Source organism: Zingiber officinale, chromosome 3A, assembly GCF_018446385.1.
Source record: "Zingiber officinale cultivar Zhangliang chromosome 3A, Zo_v1.1, whole genome shotgun sequence".
Classification (NCBI taxonomy): Eukaryota; Viridiplantae; Streptophyta; class Magnoliopsida; order Zingiberales; family Zingiberaceae; genus Zingiber; species Zingiber officinale.
Window position 1 is genome coordinate 59,468,137 of NC_055990.1, and position 16,646 is coordinate 59,484,782.

Genomic DNA, 16,646 nt, shown 5'->3' on the forward strand with positions numbered 1-16,646 from the left:
CAAAAAGTTATTAAAAAATAATATTAAGAAAGCTATACCAACAACAAAGAAATGAAATTTGCAGCTTCGGGTCATCGGGTTCTTGCTATAGACTTTTTGGATCATCTTTAGAGCAGTGCACAGCTGAAAGATCGCTTCGGGGTTGATTGATTAGGCTGCTGGTTGAGACTGCCTTATAAAGGCTATTGAGGGTGCCTCCAAGCCCCTTAAGGGTGCCTCCATCACCGCAGGATCCGCAGCGCAGATAAGCTCCGAAGAAGTCTTCGCCTATCCACTTGAGGGCGCCTCCAATCCCCTGGAGGGTACCTTCAATGCCGTCTGAGGTGTCTCATGCCTCCATGAGGGCATCTCCAGCCTGACTTCCTGCGCAGCTTCTGCCTTGCACTTGAGGCGCCTCCAAGCTCCATGGAGGGGGCCTCGGGTACTGTTCATCTGAGGCAAACCTTGTTATTTTGTCCCTACAAGATATGTTAGTCCACAAAATAACAACATATCCTACAAAACAAAGTTAGCACATAATAATAACATACAAATAAATGTGTGACAGTTAATAGACTTTTCGATTCTAACTTCGAATTTCCAACTGGAAACCCTAGGTCGAACCAACGCCTACTGTTCCCTCAATGGGGAACGTGTCCTCACCTACTCCACTCAGGAGAGTATACCTGTTTGCCAGTCTGGTCCACCAGACCGACTGGACTTTTGCTCAGCGCCCAACTCTTCAGGTCTTTCCGCTGGACGTCCACTCCACGGCTCGCCCCCTAGGACTTTTGTCCGAAGCTTCACCCACCAAGACTTTTCGCCTAGGGTGACCACCCCCTAGGACCTAGGGTTACCACCCTTAGGATTTTCCACTTGCCTAACCGCAGCTAGAACTTTGCCTAAGAAACCTTAGGGCTTTTCCTATAATCTCATTCAATCATATTAGATAACAAGACAGCTTAACTTTGAATCCTTTGCCATTATCAAAACTCGGGTTTGATCATCGGATGCTTCCCGCACCAATAATTTGGTGGGTTGGATTATGAAAATCCTTATCTACATCTATGGAATTCTACAAATACTATAATATACTGAAATATGAAGGGGTTTCCTCAAATGGTGTCTTATTCATGGTAATCCCTTTTAGCCTCAAGGACTCAACTATAACTTGGCTCAACACCCTACAACCTAGAAGTATCAAGGCTTGGGATGAACTAGAGAAAAAATTTCTAAACAAGAATTTTCGACCAAGAAAGATGACCCTTCTAAGAAATCAAATCATGAGATTCAAGCAACAAGATGGAGAGTGTTGGGATATGCCCAATGCGGGTGCGTGCTAGAACACATTTCATAAACATACGCAGTGGAAAATAAAAAATAATAATTCCTAATTATTACATCAGACACACCACACGCATATAAGGATACAACACGTCAAACATGATTACATAATTAAAATTTTAGGGAAGTAAATTTATGCTAGGTATACCTTACGAATGACCTGTAACGAGAAGGCATCAACCATAGCAACATTGTCGAACCTTGCCTCTATTCGTATCCACGCCGAGCTCCTCACGACAACTCTATGAGTACAAGCCTCTCTTTTGGAAGTTACTAGTCACGAGCGAAGAAGAGAGATCAAGAGGAAGAAGAAGGAAGAACACAAGGAAGGTGGTGTTACGCAACCATAAGTGTACGGTTTCATCATCAGTAATAAAAATATCGAATCCACAGGGACTGTTGATTAAGCACTAAAGATACCACAAGGTAAGTTATCTAGACGGTCGAAAGCTGGCTTTGGCGTTTACAAACTAACGAGGGTGATTGAAAAGGGAAAGAGAAGGATGAGAGAAAGAGAAAGAACTGATCTTGGATGAAATGAGCTTCGGGAGATGAATTCTAGGATTTCGATTTCATTGTAATATTAGGAGATACTACATAGATTGCTTAGTTTCTACCCTCTATGTCCACGCTCTTTTAGGAAGTTAGATTGTTCAATATCCCTAAGTATCGAATAGAGACGATCCTTGTGAAATCCTATAACGGGTAACCCCCTGTCACGAGGGCCCCTCGGTAGATCACTAGGATACACATCTAGTAAATAATAATAACGATAATGGTTACCTACCTCCTTATGGAGGAATTGCCTCTCCCTTCAAGAGAATGTCCTAGACGTCCGTGAACAAGATAACCTTGTCACTAGGGCTCATTGGGTATACGATCTAGAGCACTCTCTTTACAAGAGTAGCAGTTCCTAAGGGATTGTTTCTCCTTTTAAGGAAACATCTTAGACGTCCGGAAAGGGTTACCCCTGTCACTAGGGTACCTTGGTAAATATGCTCTAAGGTATCCCTTTGCCGGATCAACAATCCTCCACATCAAGCAATCAATGCATAGAAACGTAAACATGGCACACACGCAACTCATCAAGCACGAACAAGGCATCAACAGGTCATTGAATAGAAACAAGACGAATCTACAGAGTTCTACATCTCCATCATATTACAAATCCTTCCTAATCCTAGAACAAGATGTCTACTCCATTGTGGGGGAAGAACAACCCTAGAACATAAAGAAAACTATACTTACAACCCTAGAAGAAAAGGAAGAAGAGATGCTTGATGATTCCGATGTTTTGGGGATGCTTCCTTGCTCCAGAGATGGACGGATCGTCAAGGGACGGCGGTGGATGAAGCTCTAGTGTTTCCCCCGATGGAGAAAACCCTTTCCCAAGGAGAGCGACGAAGTCCCCGGACTAAAGATCCCCCTTGAATAGGGTTTCTTAACCCTTTTATACGCTAGGGTACGGGCGTCGCGGCCCGTGGCACGACCGTGCGAGGTTGGCACGGCCATGCCCATCCTCTCTTCTGGTTAGGTGGCACGGCCATGCGATTCCGCACGGCCGTGTCTTCTTTCTGCATTGGAGTGGCCACACGGTCGTGCAAGGTTGCACGATCGTGGCCTTCTACTTCTCTGCCCAGGGTCACACAACCGTGCAGAATCGCACGGCCATGACCCTCTCCCTCTCTGGAATGTTGGCACGGCCGTGTGTTGCTTGGCCACGGTGTGATTGGCAAGGCCATGCCATTCAGCACGACAGTGACCCTCTTCAACTCTGTATTGCAAGCACGACCGTGCCATTTGGCACGGCCGGAACGTGCTCATGGCCACACGGCCGTGTGGTGCCTGCACGTTCCAAGCTCCTGTGTGCACTTTTGCTCCATTTTCGCTCCAAATAACGTCCTATCAACAAGAAAACAAGCAAAGAGCAGATCTCCGAACAAATATAATGAAAGTATGACATTATAAAGAAAAAGGGTGTAATAAACATAGAATATGCTATGAAATACAAGTAGATGTGCATCCAAACATGCATAAATGATCATAAGATCTACGCACATCACACCCCCAGACTTAAACCTTTGCTTGTCCTCAAGGAAAACCCATAATCTAGATTCATGTGGTTAGATAGTGCATCATAATCTCTAGCAAATCAATCTAATCTTATCAGATGATTTCATTGGTGAGCAAGATACAAAAGTAGTTTGAGTATGGCCTAAGTAGTAGTCCTCCGTGCTCAGTGCGAAAGTGGCCTAAATTTATCAAGTTTCAATCCCTAAGTCTAGTCAAGTTGTCATAAAATTGTGTTTCTTATGCTTCCGGCGATAGGCACTAACCTGCCACACGCAAGGTTTGCTCCCCTCAAGAATGTTATGCATCGTCTACACAAGGTCTCAAAGGAATACTCAGTATCAAGAGAAACATAGTATTATTTCCCCAGTAACCTAACTCAATCTCAAAGGGGTGAATTGCTAGGTTCCACTCACGATAACTATTTTTTTATCTCTTATTTTTTTCATTGAATGTTTGCAAAGTATCAAACTTCAACAAACCTTCATTTTTAAAATTTTTTATTATTTTATTTTATTTATTTGGATTTATTTTTCCAAATGAGCTTACATGATCTGAGTTATCCAGTAACCAAAATGTAGTTGAGAGGTCACCATAGAAACACAAGTACTAGTCCAATTCTATGAATCATGACTATTTTAGAGTTATCAACCATCAAAAATAGGCATAGTGTATAGAGATCCTAAAACAAGGCCAATACTTAAACTCTTATAGTAGAAATATTGCTCACTTCATGCTATCATAGATAGAAAAAGATAGATCACTAAACATAAGTAACACATGAACCACATAAAATCTAGAATAGACGTGCTAATATTTTGCATTAAGGAACAAGCAATCATAATATGATGTAGGATGCAACTAGCAAAAATTTTATTATGTAAAAAGAAATAAGCACTAAACTAAATACATCTAATGCATCCCCCCAGACTTAAACTTTTCATCGTCTTGATGAAAACTAAAAATGTAATGTGAAGAAAATTTATGAAGTTTAGAGAAGTTACCAAGTGATGAGCTCCAAATCATTGACATTTATGTTTTTGAAAATGCTCCTCTATCTAATGCTCACTTTCCTCCACAACTTTGAAATCTATACAAATAAGATAGACAAGAAATTGAGTAGAGAGTATGATTTATTATCAATGAAGTAAAAAGAAACTAGAAAGAACTAAAGACATAAATAAGAAAGAACTTGGGTTGCCTCCCAAGAAACGCTTGTTTAAGGTCATTAGCTCGACCACCTCATTAGATTCATCGAAATCTCGCTCTAGGAGGGGTAAGATATTTCATCAGCCTCTTACCAAGGGTTGTTATTATGGAGAGAGCTTTCATCAAAGGAGCTACAGAGTAAAGTATAACTCTCTCCATCTTCGTCTTCTTTGAAGTTCTATCAGGTGGTCGAAGACGGTTCAGTCTGAGCTTCCAATTATTGGCCTCTCGAAAATCTACACATGCAAAGAAAAGACAAATCTCCCATAAACGTATTAGATAAGATAGAGCCATAATCATATTAAGATAAGCAGGATAAGAAATAAAAACTGAATCACATCCAACAAAGTCAATGATAGATACCTCTATAAAATTTTTCACAAGATCACAAGAAATACTAACCTTATTTTGCTGAGAGATACCTGAAATTTCTAAACATGTGGATGTGACCTCTTCTAAATCAATTGATGGGTCTGACTCTAGCTCAGGTGTTGGTTATACAATAGATGGTGATTCTTGGGACTCACCCATATCTACATGAGTCCCTACACATTCGTCCACAACATGTATAACCCTTGCAATTCTCACCTTTAAGGGTTGTGTGGACGAAGGAGGTGATCCTTGAGATGCTGCTTCTACAACACAGCTCCCTACACATCCTTCCAAATCATCATCATCATCATCACAAGCATCGAAAAGTAAACCAACGCCTATATCTGTTGGGTTTTTCGGGCCACAAAAACCGCTTTATGTGTTGCTGAAACCCTGAATCCCATGCCACCGGATCTGTGTGAAGTTATAAAATTTTGTAAAACTTTGTGTACATGTTTTCTAGCCTAGATCTACACTATATCTACAAGGAAGAGACTTATACCTTTGTAGCGAAGCCCTTCGCATATCCCGCTCGTCAAAGGTTCGCCGGATCTCAAGGTTGTCAAGTGTACAACCCTCTATGTGTATCCACACGAACAAATGATGGAGAAACCAAACAAAAAGGTGTGCTAGCACCTTTGAAGGTCTCAGCCAAGGAGGAGGAGGAGAGGGAGAGAAAAAGCAAGGAAGAAGATGGAAGTTACACCAAGCACATCTAATGCTCACATAAAGTGGCCGGCCACTTCAAGAGGGGATTTTATCTCCATGGGATACCAAGAGTCACAACTCTTGGTCTCCCTCATGAGGTGGCACACACATGTTCTAGCCTTGATGATGTGGAACATCAACATTGGCTCACTCAATGCCAACTCACAAATGAGGTGGCAATGGTCAAGTCAAACTTGACCTTTCATCTTCCTCTCAAGTCAAGTCAAACTTGACCACTTATCTCCCATGGTTGATCAAATCTAACCATTGGTTCAAGTCAATTTTAATTCAATGAATCTTTATTCATTGAATTAAATTGGCTCAATGAGTCTAAGTCCAAATTAGACTCATTTAACACAAGAACCAAATTGAGTCCAACCCAATTAGTTTACTTTGGATTACTCTTAATCCAATTTGGTTCATCACATGAACCTAATCCTCTTGGTTCATCAAATGAACCTAATCTCCATCTAATTGCCCTTTGTGTGTAACTCTATAGGTTCTTGTAATGTTAGCAATGCACCTAAACCCTTTTAGAAGCATAAGTAATGAGCGGTATCTAGCAACACATCATTACTACCCAAGTTACATGAATGTTGAGATCCAACATCACCTTGTGACTACTAATTGTGACTCTTCAAAATATATGACAAGTGTCCTTCTATCCTAGACATCTAGATTGATCAATGTGAGGCATATACTGTGTCATCCTCTAATCAATCTAAATCTTGAATCCCAAGTAGACTCACTCAATCAAATAAGCTTAACATCTTATATTGACTCATTTGGGCATGGCCTTGCACTTAGTGGTCTCACTCTATCAAGAATAATGATGTCACTCCCGACATATGGGAGGGATAGATCCCATCTACATCACTCACATCCCTCCGCATAATTCATTACATACCCAGTAATCGCCTTTATAGTCCACCCAATTACGAGTGACGTTTGCCGAAGCCAAAGTATGTAACTCCTTATGTAGGGAACCATGGTGACTTTAGGTCCAAGGACTAATAGTCATACTAATAGTCACATGAGAAAGTATATGACACTCATATAACGATCTATGATACTTTCTCATGACGGGTCATTCAGTATACATTCTCCAATGCATACCCATGTGTCAACTTGATATCTCTATATCCATGACTTGTGAGATCAAGTCATCGAGTTGACCTACATGCTAGTCTTGTCGCATTAACATTGTCCCTGAATGTTAATACTTGTCTAGGAATGATTAAGAGTAGTGTTCCCTATATCATCTCACTATCGATTCAACCAATCGATTGATATAGGTAAGAACCTTCTACTCTAGCACGCTATTATACTTAGTTATTTGGCACCAATACAAGTAAGTATAATAACCATAAACAAATGCCTTTATATATATAAGAATATGATACAACTAGTCCATACAACAATCATCAAATGATTGGCTCTAGGGCTCTAACTAACAATCTCCCACTAGCACTAGTGCCAATCAGTATAGGCTCTAAGGCCCAATGACCTACTGTGACCATCATGCTTTCTCTATACCAAAGGATTGGTCATGGGATCTGTGATGTTAGCCTCAGTGGGTACTCTGCAAATCTTTACATCAACTCTATCGATGATCTCTCGAATGAGATGGAAGCGCCATAGTATGTGTTTGGTCCGCTTGTGTGAGCGAGGTTCCTTAGCCTATGCAATTGCTCCATTGTTGTCACAATAGAGCTCTATGGGATCAGCTATGCTAGGAACCACCCTAAGCTCAGGAATGAACTTGCGGATCCAAACTACCTCCTTTGCTTCTTCTGATGCAGCAATATACTCGGCTTCTATTGTAGAATCAGCAATTGTGTCCTGCTTCGAACTCTTCCAGCTCACAGCACCACCATTTATGCAAAACACGAACCCAGACTACGATCGATAATCATCCTGATCAGTTTGGAAGCTAGCATCACTGTAACCCTTTACAGATAGCTCGTCATCGCCTCCATATATCAAAAAATATTCTTTAGTCCTTCTCAAGTACTTAAGAATATTCTTGAACGCTATCTAGTAACTTTCACCTGGATCTGACTGGCATCTGCTCGTCATGCTTAAATTATACGAGACATCAGGATGAGTATATAGCATGGCGTACATGATAGATCCTATGGCTGAAGTATAAGCGATCTGATTGAAGCGGTCTCTCTCCTCTCTAGAAGAGGGACCTTGAGTCTTCAAAAGACTCACACCATGTGACATCGGCATAAATCCCTTCTTGGAGTTCTACATGACAAACCGTAGTAGTACCTTGTTAATGTATGTACTCTGACTTAGGCTAAGTAATCTCTTAGATCTATCTCTATAGATCTATATGCCTAGAATGCGGGATGCTTCACCTAAGTCCTTCATTGAGAAACAAGTTCCTAGCCAAGTCTTGACATACTGCAGCAAAGGGATGTCTTTCCCAATGAGTAGTATGTCATCCACATACAATATAAGGAAGACAACTGTGCTCCCAACAACCTTCTTGTAGACACAAGGTTCATCTTCATTCTTGATGAAATAAACTGTTTGATTGCATCATTGAATCGAAGATTCCAACTCCGAGAAGCTTGCTTTAGTCCATAAATGGACCTATGCAGCTTGCATACTCTGCTAGTATGCTGTGGATCTACAAAACTCTCAGGTTGTGTCATGTACACATCCTCGAGCAGGTTTCCATTCAGAAATGTTGTTTTGACATCCATCTGCCAGATTTCATAATCGTGGTATGCTGCAATAGCAAGCATGATCCGAATGGATTTAAACATCGCTACTGGAGAAAAGGTTTCATCATAGTCAATACCATGAATTTGCTTGAAATCTTTAGCTACCAAGTGACCCTTATAAATAAGTCCATCCATGTCAGTCTTTCTCTTAAAGACCCACTTACACCCAATGGGTTTGACCCTTCAGGTGGATCAACCAAAGTCCATACTTGGTTAGTGTACATGGATTCCATCTCGGATCTCATGGCCTCTAGCTATTTCTCGGAATCTGGTCTCATCACAGCTTCTTCATAAGAGGTAGGCTCATCCTCAATGAGAACAACGTCATCATGGTCAGATAAGAGAAATGAGTATCTCTCAGGCTGACAACGTACCCTATCAGTCCTGTGAAGAGGTAGGTCTACTTGAACTGGTTGTGGTTCCTCAACTCCTTGTGGAACAACATCATCCACAACACTTTGTGGTTCTAGTTCAACTTCCATCAAAGTTTCAGTGCTATGGTCCACATCTTAAACTTCTTTAAGATCGAAAGTACTCCCACTAGTCTTTTTAGAAACAAAATCCCTTTCTAGAAATACCCCAGTCTTAGCCAAAACTATCTTGTGTTGACTGGGAATGTAGAAGTAATATCCCTTCGTTTCCTTGGGATATCCAGAAAAATAGCACTTATCGGATTTGGGTCCCAGTTTGTCCGAAACTTGATGTCGAACGTAAGCCTCACAACCCCAAATCCTCATAAAAGACACCTGGGCATCTCTCCCTGTCCATATCCTATATGGTGTCTTTATTACAGCCTTAGATGGAACTCGGTTGAGAATGAAGGCTGCTGTATCTAGAGCATAGCCCCAAAGATACATAGGAAGATCTGTGTGACTCATCATAGACCGTACCATATCTAATAAGGTACGATTCCTCCTTTCGGATACACCATTCCACTGTGGTGTTCCAGGAGGAGTGAGTTGGGATATGATCGCACACTCAGCTAGATAGTCATGAAACTCATGGCTAAGGTATTCTCCACCTCGATCTGATCGAAGTATCTTAATACTCTTGCCAAGTTGGTTTTGTACTTCATTCTTGAATTCTTTGAACTTTTCAAAGGATTCTGACTTATGTGTCATCAAATACACAAAATCATATCTACTAAAGTCATCAGTAAATGTAATGAAGTAGCTATAGCCACCTCTGGCAGCGACATTGAAAGCGCCACATACATCACTATGTATAAGTCCTAACAAGTCAGTCACTCTCTCGCTGTGTCCACTAAAGGGAGTCTTGGTCATCTTGCCCAGTAGGCATGACTCGCATGTCTCATAAGATTCAAAATCAAATGACTCCAGCAAACCATCCTTATGGAGCTGGGATAAGCTTTGTCATTTATATGACCTAAGCGACAGTGCCAGATATAGGTTTGGTTCATGTCATTTGACTTGAACCTCTTGGTACTTATGTTATAGATAGGGTTTTCAAGGTCTAGAATATAGATTTTGTTCATCAGAGGTGCACTACAATAGAACATATCATTTAAATAAATTGAACAACATTTGTTCTTTATTATAAATGAAAAACCTTTCTTGTCTAAATAAGAAACTGATATAATGTTCTTAGTCAAAGCAGGCACATAACAACAATCATCCAATTCTAGTACAAGCCCAGAGGGCAGAGATAGAGAATAAGTTCCTACAGCAACAGCAGTAACCCGTGCTCCATTGCCTATGCGTAGGTCCACCTTGCCCTTCGTCAATGCCCTGCTATTTCTCAGCGCCTGCACATTAGTACAAATGTGAGAAGCACATCCGGTATCTAATACCCATGATGAAGAAATAGATAGATTGACTTCTATAACATATATACATAAAGTGGAAGTCTCACTTCTCTTCTTCTTAAGATCTTCCAGGAACACTTTGCAGTTCCTCTTCCAGTGCCCGGTCTGACCGCAGTGGAAGCAGGTAGCATCCTTGGCAACCCCTCCTTTGGGTTTCAATGCCTTGCCTTTACCCTTCGCTTGGGACTTTCCCTTACCTTTGGGCTTGCCCTTTCCCTTGTGTTTCTGAACCATCAGAATAGAGTTGGGCTTAACCTTCTTAAGGTTGAGCTCAACAGTTCTCAACATGCTAAGTAGCTTGGGCAGTGGTTTGTCAATTTCGTTCATGTTATAATTTAGAACGAATTGGCTATAGCTATCTGGCAAGGATTGCAAGATCAGATCAGTGGCCAGCTCTTGGCCAAGTGGGAATCCCAACCTCTGTAGGTTTTCTATGTACCCAATCATTTTAAGTACATATGGGCATACGGGAGTCCCATCTTGCATCTTGCACTGAAATAGTGCCTTAGAGATCTCAAATCTCTCGTGCCTCGCTTGTCCTTGATATAGTTGACGAAGATGTTCAACCATATCATAAGCTCCCATCAACTCGTGTTGCTTCTGAAGTTCAGAGTTCATGGTCACGAGCATAAGACATAACACATCTAATGTGTCATCTTGATGCTTCTTGTAAGCATCACGATCAGCTCGCGCGGCAGTGGCAGGAGGTGCCTTGGGAATGGGCTGCTCCAGGACGTATAGTTTTCATTCCTGAGTGAGAACTATTCTCAGATTTCTATACTAGTCCAGGAAGTTAGCTCCATTGAGCTTGTCCTTATCGAGGACAGAACGCAGGGATAAGGAGTTCGTGTTTGACGACATGGTAATCTACAAAAGAAAAATGCAGAAAATAAATATCATATTCCAATTAATCATCTAATTAGGCCTTTATTTAAATGATGCTCCCACTGAATTCTATAATTCAAGTGGGACAAGATCCGCATCATACTATGCCTTGAGTTAGCTTTGGCTATATCGCCCAAGACCTAGTTTGATCGGTAGGTAACAAATGACCAATTACATCTCTATGCAACTCTTGTTTATAGGATCAAGATCCGCATGTATATTAAAACTTGAGTTAGCTTTGGCTAAATCGCCTAAGAATTAATATAAATGTGATTTTGACTTATCTACGAATCATTGGAAAATGCCTATAGTTAAACTTGATCAAATTGAGTTAACTAGTTACTCAATCTAATTGAGTTGTACTCACCCATGTGTTGATAGGCGGGACCAAAATTGTCCCTCCGCACGCTACCAGGATAATATGCGTTGCTCTGCTTTGGCAGATTCAACAACAACATGTGATCGAGGTAGTGATGGGTATCACGGCATGGTAGGTATTTTGAGTTGACGCGATTGAGATCTAATCTAATCGATGATGTGTATCATATACGCGATTTAGATCTAATCTAATCGTGGAGGTGCATCATGTACGCGATTTAGATCTAATCTAATCATTAAGGCACTAATTAATTACTAATCTAGCATGCATCACATACACACACAAGAAATTAATTAAATTTTATGATTAGTCATGGCCCTACTACAATCTTCTTAAGCCAATGAGAAGATCGGTTGGTCAACCTAGGGTCAACAGCTTCCTCAAGCTCCTCCCTTTGACCGTCATGTGTTGCTCGCACCCTCCTCATAACTCCGTCTCGTGTGGACCTCCCACCGCTCTAATTTTGTACATTACAAAAGGTGAAACTTGAGTTACATTCGAGTCTAAAAACTATTTTACAACAGGAATATAAATAGAAGGGCACGACGAGCAGGTCGCGAATCAAGTACAGCACGCACAAACACACAAAAATGGCGCGCAGGCCATATTATGAATTACAACACATATTTCCAATAAAATTGGGTTCTTTGGGCCATGACCATCACAAAATGATACATAATTCTAAATTATGTGATTTCCATAAATTTCTATAATTTTTCTAATATTTTTATGATTTTATGAGTCACAACTTCCCGGCGGTCCCGATTAGCGATTTTCGGGCGCAATCGCGGAACGAAGCCCCTTGCGGGGTTAGGGGCAGCACCCCTACTCGCGATATAACCATCGTGAGTGTTCCTAAGCGATCCTACAGTGCCTTAGCCCACTGTCCCAAAATATTTTGGGTGAGACCTTACCGATTCAGAAGGTGTTTCTCAGTAGTCGAAGCCTACAAGTGTTCAAACACTTGTTGCTTCGCTTCTACGAGAAAAATACCCATAAAATACATAAAAACATAAATTTACAGAAAGTTATAGAACTGATATTTTTCATAAAAATACAAATAAAACACGTACACGCTTCGCACGTGGCTCTAATACCACTGTTGGGTTTTCGGGCTGTAAAAATCGCTTTTTGCGTTGCAGAAACCCCGAATCCCATGCCACCGGATCCGTGTGAAGTTATAAAATTTCGTAAAACTTCGTGTACATGTTTTCTAGCCTAGATCTACACTAGATCTACAAGGAAGAGACTTATACCTTTGTAGCAGAGCCCTTCGCGTATCCCGCTCGTCCAAGGTTCGCCGGATCTCAAGGTTGTCAAGTGTACAACCCTCTATGTGTATCCACACAAACAAATGATGGAGAAACCAAACAAAAATATGTGCTAGCACCTTTGAAGGTCTCGGCCAAGGAGGAGGAGGAGAGGGAGAGAAGAAGCAAGGAAGAAGATGGAAGTTACACCAAGCACATCTAATGCTCACATAAAGTGGCCGGCCACTTCAAGAGGGGATTTTATCTCCATGGGATACCAAGAGTCACAACTCTTGGTCTCCCTCATGAGGTGGCACACACATGTGCCAGCCTTGATGATGTGGAACATCATCATTGGCTCACTCAATGTCAACTCACAAATGAGGTGGCAATGGTCAAGTCAAACTTGACCTTTCATCTTCCTCTCAAGTCAGGTCAAACTTGACCACTTCTCTCCCATGGTTGATCAAATATAACCATTGGTTCAAGTCAATTTTAATTTAATGAATCTCTATTCATTGAATTAAATTGGCTCAATGAGTCTAAGTCAAAATTATACTCATTTAACACAAGAACCAAATTGAGTCCAACTCAATTAGTTTACTTTGGATTACTCTTAATCCAATTTGGTTCATCACATGTACCTAATCCTCTTGGTTCATCAAATGAACATAATCCCTTTGTGTGTGGCCCTATAGGTTCTTGTAACTTTGGCAATGCTCCTAAACCCTTTTAGAAGCATAAGTAATAAGCGGTATCAAGCAACACATCATTACTACCCAAGTTACAAGAATGTTGAGATCCAACATCACCTTGTGACTACTAATTGTGACTCTTCACAATATATGACAAGTGTCCTTCTATCCTAGACATCTAGATTGATCAATGTGAGGCATAGACCGTGTCATCCTCTAATCAATCTAAATCTTGAATCCCAAGTAGACTCACTCAATCAAATTAGCTCAACATCTCATATTGACTCATTTGGGCATGGCCATGCACTTAGTGGTCTCACTCTATCAAGAATAATGATGTCACTCCCGTCATATGGGAGGGATAGATCCCATCTACATCACTCACATCCCTCCACATAATTTGTTACATACCCAGTAATCGCCTTTATAGTCCACCCAGTTACGGGTGACGTTTGACTAAGGCAAAGTATGTAACTCCTTATGTAGGGAACCATGGTGACTTCAGATCCAAGGACTAATAGTCATACTAATTGCCACATGAGAAAGTATATGACACTCATATAACGATCTATGATACTTTCTCATGGCGGGTCATTCAGTATACATTCTCCAATGCATACCCATGTGTCAACTTGATATCTCTATATCCATGACTTGTGAGATCAAGTCATCGAGTTGACCTACATGCTAGTCTCGTCACATTAACATTGTCCCTGAATGTTAATACTTGACTAGGAATGATTAAGAGTAGTGTTCCCTATATCATCTCACTATCATATTTCTTATTAAACAAAAGCAGGTCTTTTCCTTTAGCCAATCCACTACCACACACATCCTTCTAGCCCCTCCTGCTACTCCCCTAGTACATCCATTCCTTGCCTTTATCTGTGGTACAAGAAAGTAAGCTGTGAGCACTCATGGCTCAGTAAGTTCCTTTCCTACTCACAAAAACCGTAAAGTATATTAAAACCACAAGTCAAGAGGCATAAAGATAAATTTATCATATCAAGCAGCATATCATGGCATATCGTAACATAACAAAAAGTAACATGGCATAATATAACATGATCATCAAATGTATCCTGGCATAGCATAACATCATCATAAATAGCATGGCATACTCATAGAATATAAGCAAGGTGAATTCCTAAACATACATCATGCAATATATGCAACATGTCTTTTGAAAACTTATAATATACATACTTAAACATAATCTCAACATGATTAGGACCCCGACTTGTACCACATACATAAATGCGTGCGTCCTATGTAGGTCCAAGGTAGCAAGTCTTGAACCCTACAAGGCATACATACTAGGCCCGTTTCTTAGTCCATCGACCTAGGGGCACTTAGGAACCCATCCCTAATGAGGCCCGTTTCTTAGTCCATCGACCACGGGGCGCTTATGGAGCCCACCCTTGGTACAAGCCATACATAAAGTAAAATAGCATGTCATACATATCATAGTTCTTATCCTTTCATGCATATCATGTTTCTTAACATATCATAAAACATGCATATTTAGGCACACAGCACATGCATGAATCATAGCGTACATCATGGACATATCACTTATCATATCATAAAGCATGCATATTTGGGCACACAGCACATGCATGAATCATAAACTTGCATAATGAGCATGTCATTTTATCATATCATAAAGCATGCATAATTGGGCACATAGCACCTACATGGATCATAAGCATACATAAAAGAGCATATCACTTATCATAAGAAGACATAACCATTCATGAAATCATTAAATAACATTTCTTGATTCATTACATAGCATGTGAGGTACATTTAGGTCACTAAACCCATATGGCCGAAAGTCATGAGTAGGGCATGATCTCTAGACAACACACAAACATAAAAATCTCATGATATCTTCACATACTAACATAAGAAAGGTCATAAGCATGTTAACCTAAATTTTAAAACCCTCCTAGGTTTCTAATTCTTTCATGGCCGAAACCTTCATGAAGAGCAATCAAGTTCTAAGCAACATGCAAACATGTAAACCCTAAACACATATCATATCATGTTTCATAAGGAACAACTTAGGCATGTTTAGTTTGGGTTCTAAGTTTCTTAAGCTTCTAACCTTATCATGGCTGAACTCTAGCATGTTTCATTCTAGCTTACAAGTAGCATGAAAGTGTTGAACCCTAAGCCAATATTTTATACATTTTCATGAGGAACATCATAAGTACATTTGTTTTAAATTCCAAACTTCCTAAACCCCTTAACTCAAGGTGGCCGAAACATATAAATCATGGAACTAGGTTTTTGGTGGCATAAGAGCATGGAAACCACAACTATATTTCATAGCATACATCACAAGAGACATCATTAACATATATAAGTTGGGCTCTAAATTTCTCTAGGCCTTTAAACTAGTAGTGGCCGAAACATATCAAGCATGGAACTAAGTTTCTAGTGACACAAGAGCATGGAAACCACAACTACATTCCATAGCAATTATCACAAGAGACATCATGAACATATATAAGTTGGGTTCTAAATTTCTCTAGGCCTTTAAACTAGTATTGGTCGAAACCTATCAAACATTGAACTAAGTTTCCAATGGCATAGGAGCATGGAAACCACAACTACATTTCATAGCATTTATCACAAGAACATCACAAGCATATACAATTTGGGTTCTAAATTTCTCTAGGCCTTTAAACTCAAGGGTGGCCGAAACATGTGAGCTTGGTTTTGTTTTTTTTTTCATATGGCCTAAAGGGATGGAAACCCTACCCAATTTTCATGGCAACATTACAAGGAACAACATGAGCAAACTTAGTTTAAAAATCTAAGCATCCTAGCTTTAAAACTTAGTGTGGCCGAAAGTTACATGTAACCAAATTTCTATGTAACAAGCAACCATAAGAACATCAACTAGTTTCATATCATTTTATCAAGAAGGTCAAGAGCCTCCTAGACTTGGTTTAAACTTTCCTATACTTCAAATCTCTTCATAACCAAATCTTCATAAGCATGAAATAGGATTCATAATCAACATACAATCATGGCATAACATTATAGCTTCATATCTTGTCTTAGGAAAAATCTTAGCATACTTAGTTTTAGGTTTAAAACTCTCCTAGGCCTTTAGTTCTTCCATGGCCGAACATTCATGAGCATGGAAATGGAGTTTCAAACAACATACAAGTAAGAGAA